This window comes from Rattus norvegicus, chromosome 2 (assembly GCF_021556685.1).
Source record: "Rattus norvegicus strain SHRSP/BbbUtx chromosome 2, alternate assembly SHRSP_T2T, whole genome shotgun sequence".
In the NCBI taxonomy this organism is placed as follows: domain Eukaryota; kingdom Metazoa; phylum Chordata; class Mammalia; order Rodentia; family Muridae; genus Rattus; species Rattus norvegicus.
In genome coordinates this window covers 30,936,491-30,952,631 of record NC_141535.1, presented here as the reverse complement: position 1 = coordinate 30,952,631, position 16,141 = coordinate 30,936,491, and the positions used below count along the sequence as shown (strand labels likewise).

The window sequence follows — 16,141 nt, the reverse complement described above, 5'->3', positions numbered from 1 at the left end:
ACACCGTGTGGCAGCCTTTAGAATTGAAGACCCTCCCCCCCCAAGCTCAGGGAAAACTGTTTTTATGCAAAGGTTCTATGAAGAATTGGCAGACACATTGACTGAGCACCAAGGTTAGGAATGGGCTGGACCGGGATGGGGCAGCAAGGTCTGATGTTCTGGGTCTAGGTCTCTGCAACTTTTTTCTTCTCAGGAATAGGACATGGACACTGAAATGAGACTTTCTATGTCTCGGGTTGGGAAAGGAAAGGAACAAGGAAATAGGAAGCAAGGAGTTAGTAACACCTTATTTCCCAGGTCCTTCCAGTCTCTGCCAGTTCAAAGTATACAGCAGACCAAGGTGCCATTCTGTAGGATATCACGTTCTGAAAACCAGAACCTCAATAACTGGTAAGGAGTCCTGGTGTTTAATGGGCAGGAGGTGCAGGGGAATGAAAGGTCAGACTATGAATGAGACTGTCCTGTCTAATAATACTAATCCCAAAAGGCCACTGAGCAATGTCAGTCAAATCTCAGTCTACCTAGTTTGGTTTAGTGGGAAATATTTTAAAAAATGAACACAATCTCATGGCACTGAAAGACCCCTAGAGTGGGGAGACCCTCACTCAAGTCTTGGGATAATGTGACCCCCACCCAAGAACTCACATGAGACTGTCCTTGCTGTAATAGCATGAGGTTTATTGATAGGAACCAGTGCACTGGGGTCGAGACTCGTATCCCATGCAGGGGAGAGGAGTTCGACCACGAGTAGCTGGGAGAAGAGGTTGGGAAAGGAAAGGAACAAGTTGATAGGGAGCAAGGAGTTAGTAACACCTTATTTCCTTAAATATAAAGGAAGAAACCACAACCCAAGGGGGTAGGGATGGCGACATTGGAAAATGTGGAGAATACAAGTGAAAAATCACACGGAGAAGCTTCCTGTTTCTCAAGATTGTTTAACTTTATGGTCAGCCAGTTCCTGGGAGAAACTTCCTTTTTCTCAAGATTGTTCTTTAAGATTTTAATCTAACTTTATGGTCAGCTAGCTCCTGGGAGAGAGTTGCTGAACCAGCTGGTGTAATTCTTCTGCTCTAAACTTTTGTCCAGTAGGGTAACCTTAAAACGTCTACCTTTCAGCACCAGTGGGGTGTTCTCATCTTGGTAGACTCTGTGGCCCAGAACTCCCGAAATGTCTCCAGTCAACTCATTAAGTTCCCTTGGTGGGTCACTGCCATGCCAGCCCCATATAACAACTGACCATCTTGAGATTAGCTGTCACAAATCTTGAGCTGTCACAAACCCAGCAAAATCAAAACTCTTGAGGTTTGTAATTTATTAATCAGATTTATATCAGTAAATTCTCACCCCATAAAATGTCCACACAATAAACTCAGAGCCAACTGATATTGATATAAGCTGCCCACTTAGATTGGACAAATTGTGTTGTAATAATCCATCCCATATAAGATATCTTATATCTTATATCTATTTGAAGCCACATGGATCTGGGCCATCCTCCTCTTCCTTCATTTTCTTTTCTCCTCCTCTTTCCCCCCCTCCCACCTGGAAGTCCCGCCTACTCCTCGCCCAGTGATTGGTCCCCTAAAATCTTTATTCATTAGGGGAAGGTCTTTGCCACAGTTTGAAATTAGCAAGCTTGAAAGTCAGGGCTCTGCCTCCTGTGTCATTGGTAACACACCCATTTTATAGAAGGGGAAACATCAAAATTGCTCCCCTTCTTGAATTAGCAATGCCAAGTGAAAGGGAGGGAAGTGGAGTGGAGACCCAATATGGAAAGGCTCTGTATTACAGGTGACAGCAGCTTTTAGGATACTTATTTCAATGTCATTTCAAGGTGGCAAAGCCTTAGAAACTCTCTGCATTCTGAGAAGTGGCAATTTATAGACAAAGGGAATTTGTAAACTCTTAATTTTTGAACCACATCCAGGTTTTAAGGGACAGTATCAGAAAACATCAAGGAGGAACCTTAGTGCATGAATGCCTAGTATTTAACATTGTCAACAAAAAGCGACATTGTCCACCAAAGTTAGTGAGGCTCTGGCTTTTTTTTTTTAAACACACTCTAACTTTAGCTGACATTTAAATGAGAAAGCTCAGCAGTATAGCAGGGAGCTGATTGATTTGAAAGGCATGGATAGGAGATAATGAGGGCTCTGCTATGCTCCTCTCGGTGCCGGTGACGGGTTAGAAATGATCTATTCCTGGCTAAAAGCGAAGGGGGTGGGGCAGTGTCTGTGTTGAACTTGAGGGATTTGCATCGCACTGAGAAGTCACTGTCTCTCCTCTGCTCCCTGCAGCAGATTTTCATATCAACCTTGATCATGGTTGGGAAAAAAAATCCTGGTAGACATTTCATGCGTCAAAGGCATCAAGGGTTGTTTTCTTAATTTTTTTCCCAAAGTGCTTCAGACACATTAGACTCGCAGACAGCCAGATAAAGACGGGTTCGGCAGCAAATTGGTCCTTTCTTGACCTGGTACGTGACAGGTGTTTGAAAAACCTTAGGTTGGAAAATAGAGTCAACCTTTGTTCCTCAGGAAATTTAACTTTCTTTCGAGAAAAGGCTAATTCTGCAGAGTCTTTTTTTTTTTTTTTTTTTTTTTTGGTTCTTTTTTTCGGAGCTGGGGACCGAACCCAGGGCCTTGCACTTCCTAGGTAAGGGCTCTACCACTGAGCTAAATAAAGCACTGAACCATCTTGCAAGCAGGTGGGAGGAAGCACTGCCTCAGGGCTGGATCTCGGGCCTTTCATGGTTGCTATAAAACTCCCCAAGTCAGTTTTCCCTATCCACATAATGGCTCAATTGTAAAACTCTCTCTCTGACTGGAGATTAATGAGGTGAGACATGTAGACGGCTCTCACTCAAGGATCAGCTCCCACTCCTTTAAATCCTCTGGAATAAAAATACTCCAGGGAATGTTTATCTGGAAACCTGATTGGCCGAGCCTTCTAGAAGGCCAGGGGGGAAGGAACACAAGGGGATCAGTCCTTTCTTTCCAGAAAAAGTGGCTGCTTGTTTTATTTATTATAGGGAGGCAGATGCCAGAGGGTTGTTCTAGTCACATCAGTAGGCACAGAGGCAGTTGACAATAAGCTCTGTCCTTTTAATCTGGTTCCATTCATTGTCCTAAATTAACCACAGTCCTGACTTGTCAAGAGCCCATTCATTCTCAGAATCTGACTTGGAACAGGATTTCGGCCTGCTAAACTATATCCTGGTACTTCTCTTGAGAAAGCAGATTGTTCCCGAGCATGGAAAAAGCAAAAGAAAAAAAATTCATAGAAGCTTGGAGTATCAACAATGATTTTTTTTTAAAGAGTCCCTCAGGTCCTGGAAATGTGGTATATATTATACTAATTGGACATTTTTCTAGACAGATCTATGTGGAATGACTCTTAGGGTATTTATCTTAATTTGCCCCTTGGAGAAATATTTAATTATCTTTTTTTTTTAAGGTAAGTTTTAAGTTGGTCGCCCTTAGACTGTGTCTGATAATAAACTCTTTCCTCCTTGATTTTCCCTCTGGGCTCCATCGAGGGACTGACTCTCGGGCAGTTTAATGAAAGGCAAGGCTCCATCCACACTGCTTAAGGAGCAGCAGGAACTCTGCTAATTGCCACAAGGCGGAGAGCAGCTCGCTGGCCTGAAGTAGCTTTCTACAAGCATCCTGCCATTAACTTGAACTCTGACTGCAGTGCACGGGAGGGTGGCGGGGGACTGGAACTCTGACGGGTGCAGATGGACTCATCTGGGCTATCTCCCATCATAATTTAACCTCTAGGAGAGGCTGGCATAATGCCAGGTCCATAGATTTTTATACAGGGGTTGACCCTGCCAATGTGGTCATTCGTGTTTGAAGTCCTAAGGAACTCTTGCAGAGGAAGTGATGAGCAAGGTCAGCCAAGAATCCACTGGGAGTGGTGGAGTGAGGTAGGTAATGGGGCTGGGGACAGAGATAACTCAAGGTCAACTCATCCTGAACTTATTCGACTCCTATCAGCCAGAATGTGTTGGGGAGAATCCTGGCTTCTGAAACAAAATTTGTTCGCATGATTTTTTTTCTTCTACTTCACAGACACAGCTTTAACAGGATGCAGTTGATCCAGGGGCTGTAACAGACTCGCACTGAAGGCAGCAGGCAGCAGTAGCTGTGAGACTAGGTGCAAAGCCCAATGGTGTGGATATGAAGGGCTGGCTTATTGACTATTGCTTGTGTGGCCCTAAATTGTTATTTAGTGTTTCTGTGTCACATTTTCTTATGGCAACTAGAGATCAAAATCACATCTGTCTCCATCATGGACTGAATGTATTCTCTCAAAATTCCTCTGTTGAAATTGTTATCCCAGCCTAACAGTATTTGTAAGTGAGGACTTTGGGAAGATATTGTTACATGAAGACAGGAGGATATTGGATATTGTTGGTATTCTGTCTAAGCTCCACCCCTGTTGCCAGGTATGCTCCACCCCACAGTTGCCTGGCAACAGCCAGCTGTGCATGACACTATGAGAGGGGCTGCTTGTCCTCTCCTCATTCTCTCTTGTTCTTTATTCTCTTCTCTTCCCTGCTCTTCCCCTTGTCCCTTCTCTCCCCATCCCCCCTTCCCCCACACGCCCACAGCCAGCCTTTGTTTATCCCCCTTTCTACTCTTCTCCTCTCATTAAACCTCTCCAAGTGGAACCATGTTGGTTTAGTGTGGTCTGTCTGGATGCGAGCTGAGATTTAAACCCCAACAGATATGGCTGTCTTCATAGGATTAATGGCATTATGTAACAGGAGGAGAAATGGGTACGCTGATCCACACTTATAATCACACCATTGAGAATGCATTGACATGAGTTCAAGGCCAACTTGTTATATATATAGTGATATCGTAGGCCTGGATATGGTGTGAGATCCGATCTGGAAAAGCAAAGAAACAAAATGACAGGAGACATGTTGTTTCTTGCTCTCCTCTGTACCACACAAGAGTGCAAGAAGACACGAGAATGCACTCCAGAAGAGGGTGTGCCCCTGAACCTGACTGTGCTCGCACCATCAGATTCAGGTCTCTAGACCCATGAGAAAATTAATTTCTGTTGTTTATAAGCCACCCAATCTGCAGTACATTGCTATAGTGCCAGGTGGATTAAGTCAACGTTGCCAGGTCATTTTGAAGTCTGTCTCAAACTCTAGCTGGTGCCTAATAAATGCTTGGTAATCTTCCACAATCTTGAGCATGGCTGCTGTTTGAGGCTTTCCTGTCAGATCCTCCCTCGTTCACTGGCATCCACCATCCCCACCACTGCCTTACTGCGACTTTATTCACATCGAAGAGGGTTTTTTTGTTTGTTTGTTTTTAACCTGAGGAGTTAACTGTAGATGCCAGACCTCTTATTAATGCTCAGAATATCATTACAGGGTAGCGAGGAGGGCAGGGATAAACCACTTTCCCACAGTCAAGCGGAAAGAGAGGCCCTTCTAATTGACTCTTTGTCCTTATTAACTGGCTGGTTCTCTGGTCTTTCATCATTTCTTTCTTTTTGCCCTGGCAACAGATTCGTGAGTTTAGGGAGTTCATCTGGGAAGTGATGAAAGCTACTTCACCAAGCATCAGGAAGATACGATGGAAGATGGGAAAGCCCCGTGCTGCGGTTCCTCTAGAGAAGGTTAAACACAGCTTCCGGTTCTCCACTCCAGATCACCAGCCTGTTCACCACAGAAACGCAAGGACAAAAGGCAGTGACATTCGTTAATGTCCTCATGCAAACTACCTCTTGGAGGAATGTGGGCTAATTGTTCCAGAGTAGACAACTCATCAAGAGGATGGAGACATTGGCTGGCTTTCAGTTGAGTACATGAATCATTTCCTTCTAGCAGGGCCTTCTGGCGGCCTTAAATTTGGGTATCACAAGAGCTCCTAACAGGTTAAGCCCAGTGAGAGGTGTTGCAGAATGAGACAGAAAATTCCCCAAATCACAGCTCTAATTTTCTTCCCAGGCTTGAACAAGTGGCCACAACTACCATAAAAATCGCTTTGAAGTCAGTCATGCATTATGTACTACCAAAAGAAAAGAGACAATCCAAATCTGAGCAGCCCATAGAACTCAGTGCCTTTTCTTAAGCCCAGCTATGAAAACAAATTCTCTCCTTTTACACTAAGGTCCATCCAAAGGGAGGTGTTCGTGTGCCCTCTGTCTTCTCTGGTGGAGCGTTAACTACCGTAGCAGCCATGTCACCAGTGCAGTTAACGTTTGGCTTTGTCCCATCTTCTGAGTTGATAAAGCCTGCTGATCTCAACGCAAAGATTGAGCCACGTGTGGTAACTTGGGAGCCCGAGCTCTATAGAGCCAGAAAGATGAAAGAAAGGAATGGGCCTTTGACTTTTCTCAAGAAACTTGGTGTGTTCGTGCATTTTTTTCCTGAGATGACATAACAGGTTTCTTAGTAGCGACATGTAATCTGGCTCACGCAGCTACTTACTTGGAAAAGGAACAGGCCAACCATCCTCAGCCAAACCACCTCCAGATACCGGCCTCCTTTGCGCCCAGCGTGTGTCTTACAGACTCCGCACCAAGTTTGTCTATCCACCTGCACATGGAAGAAGGTTTCCTCATTCTGCTCTAGTGTGATGGATCCTCTTCTGAAATCCATTAGCATTCTTCTTGAGAGCCACCTGTCCAAAACCCCAAGGGGCCATAGAGAAACAAACAAACAAACAAACAAACAAACAAAGGTATTAAAATTTGAGTGAAAAAGTCTCCTCCTGCCACTAATTTCTTTCTAATCTGAAGTTCAAATGCCACAAGCAAATCAGAATCGTTTCAAGTCACCTCATCTCCTTTCACATGAAATGAAACAAGCAGCTTCTCACCCAGATTTGATTCTGACGGGCATCGCAGTAAAAACCAGGGCCTCTGCATAACAAGGCCTAGGGTCTGGAGAAGCTCAGGATAAACAGACAAACACACTTGCCAGTCTTCCTCGGTAGAGTTGGTATGACCTCATACTTGGAGCTGTAATCCAAGAACGGGTCCAAGTCAAAATTAAGAGCTCTACACACGGGGTTGGGGATTTAGCTCAGTGGTAGAGCGCTTGCCTAGCAAGCACAAGGCCCTGGGTTCGGTCCTCAGCTCAAAAAAAAAAAAAAAAAAAAAAAAGAAAAAAAAAAGAGCTCTACACATGAGGACTCCATTCCTCACTGACTCACATGGACCCTCTGTCGTGACTATACCTCATATGTCAGTCTGCTGGAACGGTCATCCTCAGCTTACAGAGTGGCTGAGGCCCAGAGATGCCGATGGCCAGTCATTCAGCAGTAAAGATGGGACTCGAGGACCATGTAGACTTTTCAACAAGAGCTCTGCTGCAGTTATGTTAGAGACAGAACAGTATTTCACCGTGGACTTTGGAGCACAGAACACTGAGCGGGTTCTCTGTGTTGCTTGGTAGAAGCATTAAAAAGCTCTGAGTTTGATATTGAAGTCATTATTATTACTGAAAACGGCTATACTTATTGATGTTTCCTAGGTGTAAAGCACTCTACCAGGGTTTCTTAAAGTACGCCTCTTCATCTCATTACCACTTACTGATGTTATTATCTTTTACAGAAAGCAAACCAAGGCATGGAGAAAGCATGTTAATGCTCGTGTGAAGCCAGCTGGGACCATATAGATGCATCCTTTTTTTTTTTTTAGATAAAAACCAGTCAAATACAGTTCAATTTCCTACTAACTAGTAAAATTGGATCTAAGTCCAAGTTTGCCACCTGACTTATTGATTGTTGAAGAAATAGTCACGGTGTAAAGTTTAAAGTCATCGGTTCTTGAGGAATATTCCAATCTCAGACCAGAGAGAATAAGTAGCAGAAGCCAGCCATGGCTAGTTCTACTCTTCCATTCAGGAATTCCTGATTCCTGCCCCCGGACTCATCTCTTACTCCTGCTTCTCCTGCCTCGACTTGCTTTGAGGAGGCTCCTCCTTTGCATTTCTCCAGGCATCATGTTATCCCGTGTGACTCATTCCTTCTCCGGGTTCCCACCTCTCCTCACCTGGGGCTTGAGCATTTTTACTTCTATTCAGCCTTCTGGGGCTTCTGGCTACAGCTCTCAGGCTCAGCCCCACCCAAGCAGCTCTTCACCCTGGGGCTGACCTTAATGTTCCCCTAGCTCCCAGTGTTCCACACCAACCACTTTTCTATCCCAGACTCCGGAAGAAACCAACTTCCCTCCCTTCCCCTCAACTCCTTGTGTGGGTTGGGAGAAGGCAAGCTTTGAAGGTGTTGGTGATAAGTTTGGAGGAGGTGGGAAAGTTACCTACCTCAGTTTGGTTCCCACGAGCGTGGAGGGACAACCCTGGGAAAGGCCACAAGAAGCTAATGGCTGTGTGTGATTTTAAGAAGAGGGCAACTATAATAAAAGGGTGTGGTGGTAAGTTAGGAAGGGAAGAGGCATAGAGGTTGGGCACAATTGGCTTCCTAAGTACACAAATCACCTAACAGCTTAGAACTTAGCAGAAACCACCAAGGTGGCAAAGAAGTGAATAGGCAATGACTCTAAGGAGCAAGGGACACGGACGAAGAAGCAAACTCCTGATGTTTGACTAAAGAGGGTCTTCCTTTTCCCTGAACTAAAACTACCACCACCACCACCAAAAACAACAACACAACAAAAGTGTATAAGATGGGACAGATGATGAACAGCTATCCTACCACCTCTTTCCTTATGGTACATGTCTTCATGTTGGTCCTACTGATCGTTTGGCCCCATCTCCATGGGACAGAGAATTCAAAGGCTGATGCTGTTAGTGAAGAGAAGATCTGGAAACTAGGTCCCAAGGGAAGGTGATGCTGAACTCAGTAGGAAAAATGAGTCTACTTTATGGGGAAATAAAGAGGACGTGTGTGAGGTGAGTGACAGGTGGCTAATAGAAAACAGAAAATGTTGATTAAACTGACCTACAACTGACTTACCAGCTAGGGCTGGGTTCCTGATCCCATACACAAGACACAGACAATGAGGAGAGTCCTTTCCTACAGTTCAGTCAACTTTGTCCTCTACTTAAACATGTTACAGTCCTAGTTGGGCATGGCACAAAAGGAGATCTAGAGGACAGCAGGGGACTAGACATGGAAGAATAGAAGCCAGAAAGAGCAAAGGTTAATGGGTCTGACATCAGATATCTGGGTTCAAATCTTAATTTTACCATTTGGGCAAGTCTCCTTATTCTTCTGTTTCTCTAAGAACAAAAATACTAGCTCCCTCATGGGGTACATGGGAACATCTATGCATGTAAAATGCTCAGCACAGGGCTTCATTCATATGAAATATTGTGAAAAAGGAATAGGTAATATCATTATTACGAAGATGACGTGACAGGATTAATAGTGAGAAAAGTTTCCTTGTTCTCAGCCACAGAGAACTTCTTTAATATTTGCTTTCCCCAAACCTTGGTCTTTCTAAAGCTGCTTGGCCCCAAGCAGGTGTTTATTTCCTCTTTTTTTCTATGCCACCTCCAATGCAATGGTCTTGGGACAGACAGAGCCACCAGACCTGACCAGGAACTCCTAATAGAAGACACTCTTCACAGGCTAGGACCTCTCCCACTGGCATTGGAGGAGAAAGCATTCTTGCTATCAAAGGCATGTGAGAAGGATTGGTTGCCAAGTAACCCAGTATCACATCCTGTCAGGCTACCAAGCACCCTATAATGCATACCCTTTTAAGCATCAGGATTATTAAATAGAGAACTCATCTAGGAAGGCCTGATTTCGAGACTGTTACTCGATACTTCTCTAATGGGAAATACTCAATGTGTGTTTACTGGAAGTGAAACGTTGCCGTTCTGTGGCTCTTTTGGACCACACTGATTAAAACATGCTTGAGAGCTCCATATGCTTGTGGTAAATGAGTGATATATATTGGTTGCTCTGTTTTCTGTCTGGTCCAGCCCAGCCTATGTGAGACGAAAGGGGAAGGGGGTACAAGTGCTTTGGAACCAATTTGCCCTGGAATCAAATGAACTTAAGGAGTTGGTTTGGGTCAATAAATGTTCTTGAACATGTTTATTTCAGTGTGTGTTCAAGTATGGCCATATTTGACTGAAATGGATTATAATTAAAAAGGGATGAATGCCTCCAACATTGATTGTTTTCTTGTGTTTGTACAGATTGAACAAGGCACAGACCTTCAGTTATAGGGCTGCAGTAACGTCTTTTCTGATGTTAGCCAGAAACTGAGTTCTCCATGAGAATTGTCCAGGTAACTGAGGCTTATTCTGTTTAAGAGAAATATTAGGCATTTAAGTAAAGCTCTCTCTTGGAATATAGGAAATATTTCTCTGACTTTCTACATCCTGGTCTTCAAGTCAATCTTTCTTTTAAAGCAAAGTCCTGGGTTACAGTGTCAATGATGAGATGTTTTCTTTGTTTTATTTTGGGAGGGAGGTTGCAGGGGCAAAGGGTAGATATGAGGGATGAAGAGACGAGAGGGACTGGGATGCATGATGTGAAACTCACAAAGAATCAATAAAAAGATTTTTCTTAAAGTGTTGTGGCGGAGGTATGTGCAAACAGGGCCCACATATAGAGGTCAGAGGCCATCTTTGGGGAGGCTTTTCTCTGTTGCGTGTAGTTTTTGCTCTTCCTGTCTTTGTTCCAGGAGGTGACCGTGCTACCAGCCCTCCTGTCATCCCCCACCTCCGGCTTCCCTTGAATTCTCGGATAAAAGACACACACACAGTTGTTCATTTTCAACTTGCCTTATTGGCACAATTGCTGGGCGATGCTATCTCCCGCCTGGAAAAGCGCGCCTTACCCATTTCTTATCTCCATCTCTCCACCTGCCCTAAACTTCAGTTGCTAAACTCCCCTGACCACCCGCCTATGGGAATGGCCACAGCCCACCACTCTTCCTGAGACCTCACGTGGTTCCCTGGTTCTCTTCTTTCCAAAGCATGTCGAACTCCATTCTCCTTCCTTGCTTCTCCCTGCCTCCCTCCAAGGACCTGGAAGTCTCACTAGTACCTTCTGCCCAGCAATTGGCCCATGGCTTTCTTTATTGACAGATCAAGAACCAATTGGGGACCAGGACCTTAGTAGCAGAACAGCTTCCTACATTTCTCTCTTACTGTTTGGGTTTAGGAATTGAATTCAGGTCAGCCATGTTTCCAGCTCCAGGTCAACTTTTTACTGTCATTGCAGCAACCCAGGGTTCCCTTGAATATTATTAATGACCCTTCACTAATGGCACCACAGAGCAATGCTTTTGCAATTCTTAGTCTTGGGTTTTAGAAGATTCTTTTCTCCTTCCTTGGGCTCATTCTGTTCCAACAATTTACTGTTACTATCCATAGAGCAGCTTTTGTATCTTGAACTTGTCATTCATCCCTACTCACCTTTGAATGAGGAGACCAGATAACCATTCTTAGCAAACATTTAAGCAAAGCCAGAATAAACAGTCTCAGAGTAGGGTCTCCTTAGGAATAAAATATTTATACTTCAGTGAATTGACTCTGAGAGACCTGTTTTGGCTATCTTAGTGGTCTTTTGGGTTTGTTTTGGTGTTTCCCCAAAAGCATTCCAGAAAGAAGTTGACAGGCGTCTGAATTGTAATGTTGTGGTTCCTTTGAAAATGTAATCTAACCTTTAAAAGTATCTTCTTGTGTGTTCATTAGAACACTCCAGAAGCAAGTGGTGAGGTTTTCTAATCAGCATAGTCCACATTAATCTCTGCCATGGTTCTCTAAGGATAGCACTGTGATCTCCAACTGTACAGCTAGTGGTTTATTATACAGAAGAGACCTGGAATTCACCAGAGATACATTCTGAAGCCCTGATGAAGGTATAAGACTGCCAATGTTATTACAGCATAAGAGTGTCCTCCATGCTTTGCAATAAAGTGTGATCGAAAAATTCAAGTACTCTTAATGACTCTATAAATACAGGACTTAAGTTACTTATAAAGCTTGTTGAGCTTTTCTCTAGGGTGATTTCTTACCAAGAAATAAAATTTTATTATTTATTCAGCAGTCCTGCATGTAACCCGCTGGAGGAAAGCACAGCCTGGTTTGAAGTGCTTGCCGTGTGCTACTCTGAGTTCAGACAGTCATCAAAGTGACTCCTTCCACACACGAAGTTTCTGCCTGGGAAACTTCGAGTACTGTCATGGTCCAAGGGTGGCAATTTTACATGCTTGCAGGTCCATGTAAGTGAATGACTTGGAGTGTTCACATCCACCCGTGTCTTTCAAACATAGCTTTCCATATCCCTGTTTATGTATATGACATAAAGTCTCATTCAGATGTCATATATGTGTCTTCTTCTCCCTTCCACTTTTTTTACCTCTAGCGGCTAAAACTCGTTTTCCAAGTTTTCTTTACACTAGTAGAGCTGTAGTAGTAGAGTATGTCCTGTTAGCAGGGCATGACAGAGGCTCCTAGGGAGGGTGGCCGTTTCTCCTTTTGCTTCTGCCTAAAACATGTGCAAGATGCTTCTCAATCATGAAAATAGAAAAACAAACCTTTCTAATTTAGATGATAAAATCACAAGACAGAATTGGACAGCTGTGTGGAGCTTCCCACACTCTTCATTTGGCCAGTTCAGAATGTTCTATGACTTGTAGCTGAAGGTAGTCCTAAAGTTCACTAGCTACACTCTTTACCACTGATTACTTCATAAGGGAGCACGTATCTGTGTTCTTCACTTAGAGACACCTTTCCCCTACTAGATAAAAGCATGGACTGACTGGGTGTGTATAGTAGTACATAGCTCTAATTTTAGAAGAAGCAGAGACAGAAGGATTCATGAAGTTGAGGCCAGCCACAGCTACTTACTAAGACACTGTCTCAAACAAACAAAAGGTGAGGAGGGCAATAAGACATAGATTCTCATCTACCATATCTGTTCCCCAACCCCAAGTAAACTGTGTAACTCAGTCTATTTATCTTTCCATATTTTGAATAGGAAAACTCTGGGATATTTCCCTATGTGGCTGTGCCCCAGTTGTATGTCTTTATGATGTTCAATTTCACTTAACCCAAAGACAATTTAATGGTGGTTACATCAGACTGACTGAATGTCTCAGTACCCTTTCCCATGTTACCCCGTCATTGTCAGCTTTGTTTTCTACATGAAATAATAAGTGAGAGAATGGTGAGTACTGTGTGAACAGAAGCTCTTGCCCATCCAGACAGAGTGCCGGATACTTTGCCTCCAGTTTCTGGGAAAGGAAGGAAAGAAGGAATGAACAGTGCAAAGCAAAGAAGGTGTTTGATGTTAGAGGTGGCCCATGCCACAATAATTCCAACTCTTGGGGGATGGAAGCAAGATAATAAACAATTTACATTCATTGAAGGCTATGTAGTGAGTTCAAGACCAGCCTGGATTACATGAGATCTTGTTGAGAGAGAGAGAGAGAGAGAGAGAGAGAGAGAGAGAGAGAGAGAGAAACAAAGAGAGAAACAGAGAGAGAAACACACAGAGAGAAACAGAGAGACAGAGAGAGAGACAGAGAGAGACAGAGAGAGAGACAGAGAGAGACAGAGAGAGAGACAGAGAGAGACACAGAGAGAGAGACAGAGAGACAGAGACAGAGAGAAAGAAAGACAGGGACAGAGAGAAAGAGAGAAAGACAGGGACAGAGAGACAGAGACAGAGAGAAAGAGAGACAGAGATACATAGAAACAGAGAGGGACAGAGACAGAATAGAAATATAGATATTGATTCTGGGTCCCATTTTTATAACTACGTGCGTCCAAGTGATGAGGCTTGGGACAGTTTGTGTCATTTAGCATGTCCCACATAGAAGTTCAGTGAGCTTGCACAGTGGAGAACACCAAGCGTCTAGGATTCTATCTTTAAATCTGGCCTCAGAAGGTCAACTCTAGGCATCTGGAAGTAAGGAACGGCTTGCATTTTTTGCATATGTTTTAGGGCACTCTCCCACGGCTGACAGAGCAGGCCTGCTCTGTCTGCTCATTTTTAAGGAGATGTCCAAATGGACAATGGTATCCTGGTGCTAAACTATAGACATACATTTATGCAGTATTAACAGAGGGCTTACCACTACAAACAAACACCCAAAAAAAAAAAGTGCAAGAAAATCCAAAAAGGTATAGAATAAACCACAGCATAAACGTCTGTGTAACAGGAGTGGCTGCACACGGAACTTAGCAACCTGCTGAACCAGCAACCACAGACTATAAACACAGAAGAGAGCGCTGTGCAAACTGTAGACACACATCCCCAGGGAATGAGAAGTGGTGCTGCTGTTACTCGGAGAACTGTCAGGCAGGCTGTGAGACTGTGGGTCTTGAATGGGAGGAGGCCTCACCAGGGCTGGGAATCCCAGTTACTCAGACTCTAAACACTGGGGGGATCTTCATTTCTAACACAACATGAGCCTTGACTGTCTTTCCTGCGACGAGGGAGAAAGCATCACCTCGGCACGAATTATTTATTTGTTATATACAGAGTACATTTCATGACAGGAGAGCAAGAATGGAGCCCGCGAAGGCCAGGAACATGCCAGCTATGTTTGTTAAATGTTAACGAGATGTCTGTGATAATGCACGCACACTTACTGAGCTGTGAAAATGTTGAGCAAGATGAATTACCAAGTACCTCGGTGTATTAACAATCCTGGGATGCTAATGAGGCTGGGGAGTCTAAAGTTAATGCCACATACTGACCCGGCTGCCAAGCACCCAAAGAATGCAGAGCTAAGGAGCCAGAGATCTTTTGACAAAACTCCAAACTTGACCAACAACATGTGCCTGCTTGGGTCCTCAAGTTTCGTCAGGCTGAGAGCCAAATTTTCTACATTCATTTCATACCTGCGACAGTTCCCCAAAACGAATGGTTCTCGCCTTTCCGTTTGGTGCCCAGCAGTCAGGGATGCCCGTGCAAGCAGAAGAACAAGATGAGACGAAGGCCAGAAGTGGCCAGAGCAGCTGTTGGAAGTTCTATGTACCGTCCCACTGACTTCAGAAGAAGTTCTAAATGACCGATAGAGAAATGAAAATGAGGTTCACATCCATGCTCAGCTGGGTACTGGGCACTGTGAGGAGGTCCAGAGAACCATGTGTGCCCTGTTTGGTCTCATGAGGCCTACAGCAGGAACACTTTAAGAACGGAGAAGACTCAGTCTTTAGAGGAGGGCACCTCTTTTCAGGTGTATCACACTGCGTACTTTCTCTTCCTTCTTTCCTTCCTTCCTTCCTTCTTTCCTTCCTTCCTTCCTTCCTTCTTTCTTTCTTTCTTTTGAATTTACTAAAAGTGATTTTATTGCTTGTGTACACAACAGCATTTATGCCACTAGAGCAGAGGCTGAGGGCGACTCATATTTCCAACTGGGTGGGAGCATCCGCTTAGTCTTACAGTAGCGAGCCAGCGGGTGAATTCTGCTCTCTGTTAGACTCAGGCAGAATTTAGCATCCTTATCTTTTCTGTTCCTCTCAAGGTGCTTTTGGACAGCAACTGCTTTCTTAATCAAATGGTAGAGATCCCCAGGGAGATCAAGGGCAAGGCCTTTGGACTTAAGGATTTTTAAGATTTTATTTCCAGTCACAAAACGGACCTATGCCATACCATGTGTGTCCCTCAGGGTCACACCTATCTGGGAGGGAGTCAGGCCTTTCTTGGCCAACTTGTAAATTTGTTCTTTCATATCGTCAGATGTCGACTTCAGCCACATGAGCACGCTGTGGTGGTAGGGCAGAACTGACTGGGACAGGGCCTTCCTGGGAGCGTGCATGGCACCCATGGTTGTGGAAGTCTGGTAGCAAAGAGAGAACGAGGTAGGAAACGGCACAAGGAGTCAAGCCACACCGGAACTTGTGTATTTTCAATTATTTGAACTTGGGCTATGATGTCTTTGAATTTCAGCATACTTACATACAGGACAGGCCCGGCACCTGTTCCTGCAGACAGTTACTGGAGAGCTCAGTGGTGTAACACAGACAGACACTTAGATGAATTGCCTGATCGGAGTCCCTACATAGTAAGGCAGACCGATGTGTTAACGGAAATGACAATCAGATATTACCATGTTGATATTACAGGTGTTTTCAAGTAAGTTTCCTCAACACTCTTAAGACCAGCAGGCCACAGGTTCCTACACAGAAAGACACAGGCAAGTTAGAGCAGTGGTTATCAACCTGGGGAAT

General features: G+C 44.2%; 1 pseudogene; it reads right to left on the bottom strand.

The window, feature by feature from the left end:
• Positions 1-15,282: 15,282 nt before the first annotated feature.
• LOC147996013 (small ribosomal subunit protein uS15 pseudogene) lies at positions 15,283-15,738 on the bottom strand (annotated as a pseudogene).
• Between the last annotated feature and the right edge of the window lie 403 nt (positions 15,739-16,141).